General features: G+C 43.4%; 1 pseudogene; it reads right to left on the bottom strand.

Moving 5' to 3' along the window:
• Positions 1 to 4410: 4410 nt before the first annotated feature.
• Positions 4411 to 5493, bottom strand: LOC111187832 (CDC42 small effector protein 2 pseudogene; annotated as a pseudogene).
• Positions 5494 to 6818: the final 1325 nt, after the last annotated feature.

Raw genomic sequence — 6818 nt, forward strand, 5'->3', positions numbered from 1 at the left:
ATCTTCTACAGCCTCGGAAGACTGTGCACTATTTGCTTGAACACCTCTAATAACAGGGAGCTCACTACTGGGCAAGGCGGCTCATACCATCTTAGGGAACTTGTTCTACTGTATATTAGACCAAGAGTGGGCGAATGGTTCCAGTGGTTGATCATGCAGGGTACATCTCGGCCCTCTGCCTTGTGTCTGCTTTTCACCCACTGGATGAGAGCCACTCAGCTGTGCCTAAGTCACTCTTTTCTAAAGACCCATCCCAATGTGAGCTGGTTCCAGACCCTTTACTACCTTAAATGCTCCCCTTTGATACTCTCTTAAACTATGTGGTGTCCAAAATTACACACATACTCCAGATGTGGTCCTACCAGCTGAGATTGGATAAGACCGTCACCTCACTCTATCTGGAACACATCTGGCCTAATCCTGCCTCAGGGCCTTTGCACTTGCTGTTCCTTGCTTGCATGGCTCACAGCCTCACTTCATTCAGGTCTCTCCTCCAGCCTCACCTTCTCAGAGCTGCCTTCTCTGACCACCATGTGTGAGGTTACTCCTCCCACCCAGCACTCCTCATTCACATTACCCTGCTTAATTTTTCTCCATAGCATTTCCATCACCAATTCCTTATCTATTTATTTGTTTGTTGTCTTTCTTCCCTACCATTCCACTGGGATATAAGCTCTGCAAGAGCACTGTTGTATCTCAAGCACCTAGAACAGCAGGGAAAAATAGGCGCTCAGTAAATTTGTTTTATGATCGAATAAATATATGTAAGTATTTACAAATATGTATTGAGTGCCCATTATATTCAGAGACTAACTGATCATTTTTCCAGATACTATGCTGGGGGCTGGGGATGCAATAGAGAACAAGATTTATGATTCTTATCCAAATGGAACTTTGTGCCTATTAATTATCTTGCTCCTATTAACGTAGCTAAATAAAATATTAGCATTTCTAAGATCCATGTGGAGCTTGTTCTAAGCTAATGTCTCTAGATCATTTCTAAACACAAGATCCTGAGAATCCACATCTCTCCAAGCTTGGACTTGAGTGGTTTTAATCCCTGAGTAGGACTTTATGTCTACCTTTTCCAGTCTTGGTTGGAATCCAATATTGATTCTGTCATCTGACCTGTTAACTCTCCCTCTCAGCTCTATGTCATTCAAGATTTTGGTACACTCTTCCTATACATGTAATCCAGCTCTTTGATCTTACCTAAGTTACTTCTCTGAGCTTTAGTTTCCTTATCTATTAAAGGTGATTATAACAATTACCTTGCAGGATTATTATGATTTTTAAATGGAATTGTAATGAATGTCAAAGGACCTACTAGCGCCTAGCATAGCGCCTGGCACCTAGTAGGTGCTCAACCAAAGTTGTTTATCTTTAATTAGATAGTTGTTGAGATTCTTTGCTGACCTTGAACCATCAATCAATGCTTTTTTTTTTTTACAGTTATTTATGCAATTATTCATCCAGTGCCAAAGCTATCTCCTGTATAGTCATCCAAACTGATGAGGAAAAGTTCTTCTTTTTAGATGAGTGCCAGCTAATAACTGCAGAATAAGTAAGAGAATGAGAATGTCAGCCTTCTGCAACAATTATGTTACTGCAACAACAGATCTAGGCAACAATGCTCAATGCCAAAGACCATTTGGAAAGACTGATGGAGAACTCCCTAATGCGTATATCAGGCAGACAACACCTGAACTCACAGATCAGTCTTAAATCCTAAAAGAGAGACAGTCAGACATGATTACATCTACAGATATGCAAGAGAAACACTCACTACCACCTATGAAATATTCTTGCCAAAACCTAGAACTTCAATCAGACCAAGTCTCTATATTCATCCACCAGGTTATAAGACATGCAGACACTGGAAGGGCACCACAGAGCTGTAGTCAGCTGAATTCAGAAGGTAGGAAATTCCGCAGGAAAATGACCTTTTCTCCCCCTTCCAACAAATAAATGACAAGAAAAACAAAACCGAACGAAGGGAACTGCTGCAGATCAAAAGAGACTTCCATCTTTCCAACCGTGCGAAATGTGAAGGCTTTATTTGGATACAATGAAAGAAAATCAATTAACATAGGACTATTGAATACTGACTATTTACTAGATATTAAAGAATTATTACCAAAGTTTTAGGTGTAAAAATAGTATTTGGCTACGTTAGAAAAGAAGTCCTTATGTATTAGAAATTCATACTGAAGTATTTTTTAAAAAATATTTATTTAGGGCTTCCCTGGTGGCGCAGTGGTTGAGGGTCCGCCTGCCAATGCAGGGGACACGGGTTCGTGCCCCGGTCCGGGAAGATCCCACATGCCGCGGAGCGGCTGGGCCCGTGAGCCATGGCCGCTGAGCCTGCGCGTCCGGAGCCTGCGCATCCGGAGCCTGCGCTCCGCAACGGGAGAGGCCACAGCAGTGAGAGGCCCGCGTACCGCAAAAAAAAAAAAAAAAAAAAAAAAATATTTATTTATTTATTTGGCCGCATCAGGTCTTAGTTGCGGCATGTGGGCTCCTCGCGGTGTGTGGGCCTCTCTCTAGTTGTGGTGCACAGGCTCTAGAGTGCGTGGGCTCAGTAGTTGTGGCGCATGGGCTTAGTTGCCCCACAGTATGTGGGATCTTAGTTCCCTGATCAGGGATTGAACCTGCGTTCCCTGCATTGGAAGGTGGATTCTTAACCACTGGACCACCAGGGATGTCCCCATACTGAAATATTTACAGAGGAAATGATGTGATATATGCGATTTGCTTTAGTATAAGCTGGTGATCCACAGAGACAGAAAATAGATGCATAGTTGCCAGGAGCTGAGGTAAAAGGGGAATGGGGAGTGACTGCTAAAGGATATGGGGTGAGGAAAATGCCTTGGAATTATACAGTGGTGATGGTTCCTCCTTGAGGAAGCCACTGAATTGTACTTTAGAAGACAAATTAGTCACGTGAGCCAATTCCTTAAAATAAATCTATCTATCTATGTATACACTTCTTATGGCTTCTGTTTCTTTGGACAACCCTGATGAATGCATTGTCTCAACTAGAGCTGCAGCAAGAAGACAAAGATGCCACCTCCCAAAGTGATCTGTGACAGAGACCACTATGGCCAAGAACTGGTAGATTCACCCATGTTGATATTACAAGGTTGGGCTGCTGGAGATTAGAGATTCTGAGACAGTGATTTCTTAGGAAAAGTTTATGCCAGCCTACCACTCCTCCCTTGTGCTACGTCTGGTAGGAGCTTCAGTGGGACGCCCAGCGAGACTGATACGTGTCTGGTGCTGAATCCTTCCCAGGCCATCTGCAGGTAAGCATCCTGCCTTTGGTTTATCCAGGCTAAGGATGTACGTGCTTCCTGTGGCCACAGGTGGGTTGCGTGGAGAGAGCAGCGGCTGAAGGAGAGCGGCATCTCCACTGCCACCACCGTGGTGCAGGCCACATCATCCCTCTTTGGACTGCTGCAATCATCTCTTTTAAAATTCCTCTTGCCTAAGCCAAACCTCAGACTGATTTCCTCAGGCTCTCTGGGTGTGGGCCAAGTCATCAGTATTTCTGGAAGCTTCCCAGGCAAATGCGTGCAGCCCAGGTTGAAAAGCTTATATGATCTGGTTCCTGGTCATCCCTCTTTTGCACTCAGCCAAACTTGTCCCTGACTTACTGCTTTTGTACTTGCTATTCCCACTGGTGGAATAATTTTCCTGAATACTTTCCCATGGCTGGTTTCTTCAGGTCTCAGCCCAGATGACCCCTCAGAGGCTTTTCCAACTACCTGATATCAAGTAGCTACTCCTTCCTGGGAAGTTTGTACTGAATTATCACTACTTTTTCTTACCATCTTTGACTATCTGAAATTACTTATTTGCTAATGTGCTATTGTCTCTCTCCTCTATTAAAATGTAAGCCAAATAAAACCAGAGCCTCCTGTGTCTTGCTAGGAGACAATATAACAGAGTGTTGAAGAGTGCAAGCTCAAATCCCAGCTCCATCACTTACTAGCTGCATGACCTTGGGGAATTTACTTAGCTTCTCTGTGTCTCACTTTCCTTATCAGCAAAATGTGGGTAACTTGTTTTTTTTTTTTTTTTTTGAATGCAAGCTTTTCTTTTATTAAAACTCTAAATAAAAGTCATACTTCTAAAATAAGCTACAAATTGCCTTTTTTTGTGAAACTGATGTGACTTGGTGCCACAGCTAACCTTTCTCTCATAGTAGCAGTATCATCAGCCCCTGGCAGCAAGGAAATGTTCATTTCTGGCATCCCATGGGCTCCCACACAAGCAACTTCATAAAGCTTGCAGATACTACTCTGCTGAAGTTTCAAATGAATAGAAATGATCATTGTGCTTATGGGTCTCATACCTTCCAAAATATACATAAATGGTGACAAATCAAAATAGCAGTTCTTTGCTTACCAATAAAATCATAAGGCAGAGGGGTTGGAGTTGGAAAGAGAAATTGTTAAAAATGCGGGAGAAAATGCAAAACAGTGCTAGCATTCACAAAAAAGATCATGCTAAAATCAGATCCATATTCATAAAAATCAATCATTAAGCCACAATCCAAAGAACTCTGTCCATGAGTCCAAAGGCATGCATGCCAGCTGAAGGAAATGCAGGATTCTTCTGACAATAGTTTCTTCAGAGCAGAATAGTAACGTGTCACTGGAGTAATCGCAACAGGGTGAACAAGACGCCATCACATGGAGTAGGGGTCTGGGGCTATCCTGCCTTCGTGTCCACGAGCTGCATCTGCACGTTGGCAGCCATGCCACCCCCGTAGCCTTCCTCGGACTGCATCTGGTTCTGAATGGAGCTAACGGAATTCATCCCACTGAACACAGGTCTCCTGACCCAACGTGAGCCGTGTGCACAAAGTCTGTGGGCTCTCCAATCATACCTCGGTCAATCCGCCGGCGCCTTTTAGGTTGAGGCTGTTCTGCAATACAGCAGTTGAAACACAACCAGAATTCACTCATGCTTATAGTCCAAGTTATAAATGATCACCGGTGAAGTTTCCAAATCTCAACTCAGGAAGCTTCACACAGCAGGCTTCTCAATATGATATATGTCCAACGATGCCAAAATAATAACTTTATTACTCCTCTGTGTTTTTGTTCCTGGAAGTCAAGTATCTTATATAGTCAATCTAACAAAGAAAAGGTCAGATTGTTTCCTTTCTTTGCTTCTGATTCTACAGAGACTAGTTTCTGAACCACCAGGAAAGGTATAAAAATTGTTGTCTTGACTCAGGACCTTAACAGGTAGTCGCTCACTCCTTGTCAATAGAGCTATCTCTGGGTTGAGAACATTCCATAATATGCATACAGATGACTGTAGACTCACTGTCGGTATAAGTTGTTCCTTGAAGGTTTCTTCTCATTTGGGTTCGAGGTTTTACTCAAAAATCCACACACTCACAACTGGCCATATCGTAGCCTTTGTCTCCACTGCTCTCGCTCTGGCCACAGCCGCTCTCGGGCAGGCTCCGCCGCTGCTGTCCCCCCACGCCCGCAGCTGCGCTCCCCAGCGCGCTCGCCGCTCAGTGACTTGTTAATATGAAGAAACTACTCCTGATCAAATGTGGATGACTTGGATTGTTGTTGAGCATTAAATGAGATACATGTAAATAGTTTAGAAGAACTCTTTGTTCATTACAGGCATTCAGTAAATGTTAACTATTATTATCGTTCCTTTTTATACCCTTGACACCCAGCATAGTGTTTGGCACACAGCAGATGCTCAATAAATATTTGCTGAAAGAATAAATGAAGGGGCCGGTCATGGGAATAGCTGGGTAAAGAGAATCTAGGCAAAGGGAAAAGGAGGTGCAGTGGCCCTTGGGCTGATGCTCCTGGTGGAAAAGAGACTCACTCACAAGCATTAGCAGAAAACTGAGCCTTGACATCTTTTTGTGGAAGCTGAGGGCTAATAGGGATTCATGCTTGAGGAAGGGCAATCCCACTTCCTCTTAAAGGTGAACACTGGGAACGGGGTCAAGATCCTTCCTAGAAGAAGGTTTGGAATTCAACTTGATAGACTTGAGCAATTGAAGTCCATCGCCCTATTTCAATAGCCTAGAAAACATTTCGGGCAAGTGTGACCGGCGGCTCACTCCAGCCACATCCATCTCCCTCAAGTTCCCATAGAAGGCCCACTTTGGAGCATGCTCCATCTGGTGTGATGGCTGGGACAAGCTTGTTTTTTTCAAAGATAACTATTTGAGGCAATTTACTGAACCAGGTTATTTACGAATAAGCTAAAAGCTAAGAGGGGATCTACCAAAAATAATAACTGTAGCTTCAGAACACTTGCTCTGTGGTCTCCTTCTGGCAATAATTAGCTGGTTGAGCCAGCTGGATATTCAGGCCACTCCTAGTTGGAGATAATAAAACCGTAACTCTGGCTCACAAATGGATGCTTGTTTTTCTGTTTTTATAACAGGAAGGCGTTCTTCCAGCTCATTAGAAAGTGGTCTATGCTCATTAAGAAGCTAATCAGATGGAGTGAAGGGGAAGAGCTAAATCTCAGTTTTCCCTCCCAGTAAATGTTTTCCAGTCTTGCCCCACCTAGACTCTCAAGGCAGGACTAAGTGTAGGTTCTGTGCTTACATCATTAACATCAGGCCATGCTTACAGAGCTTAGCTCAGAATCTTTCCTGAGCTCTGCATCAAAAGCTTCAAAGAGGTAAATGTGAGTTTCAAAAAAGCCAATGCAGAAATTCTGAAACTTTCTGGATTTATGATGCCCATCTCAGGAATGATTGCAAGGCATTCCAAGGCCAAAGGAAGTACTAAGCAGCTTCATTTGTTAAGTGGTTAGAG

The sequence above is a fragment of the Delphinapterus leucas genome, chromosome 11, assembly GCF_059928025.1.
Source record: "Delphinapterus leucas isolate spDelLeu-1000000601 "Yukka" chromosome 11, BTC_Dleu_Yukka2, whole genome shotgun sequence".
Taxonomy (NCBI): domain Eukaryota; kingdom Metazoa; phylum Chordata; class Mammalia; order Artiodactyla; family Monodontidae; genus Delphinapterus; species Delphinapterus leucas.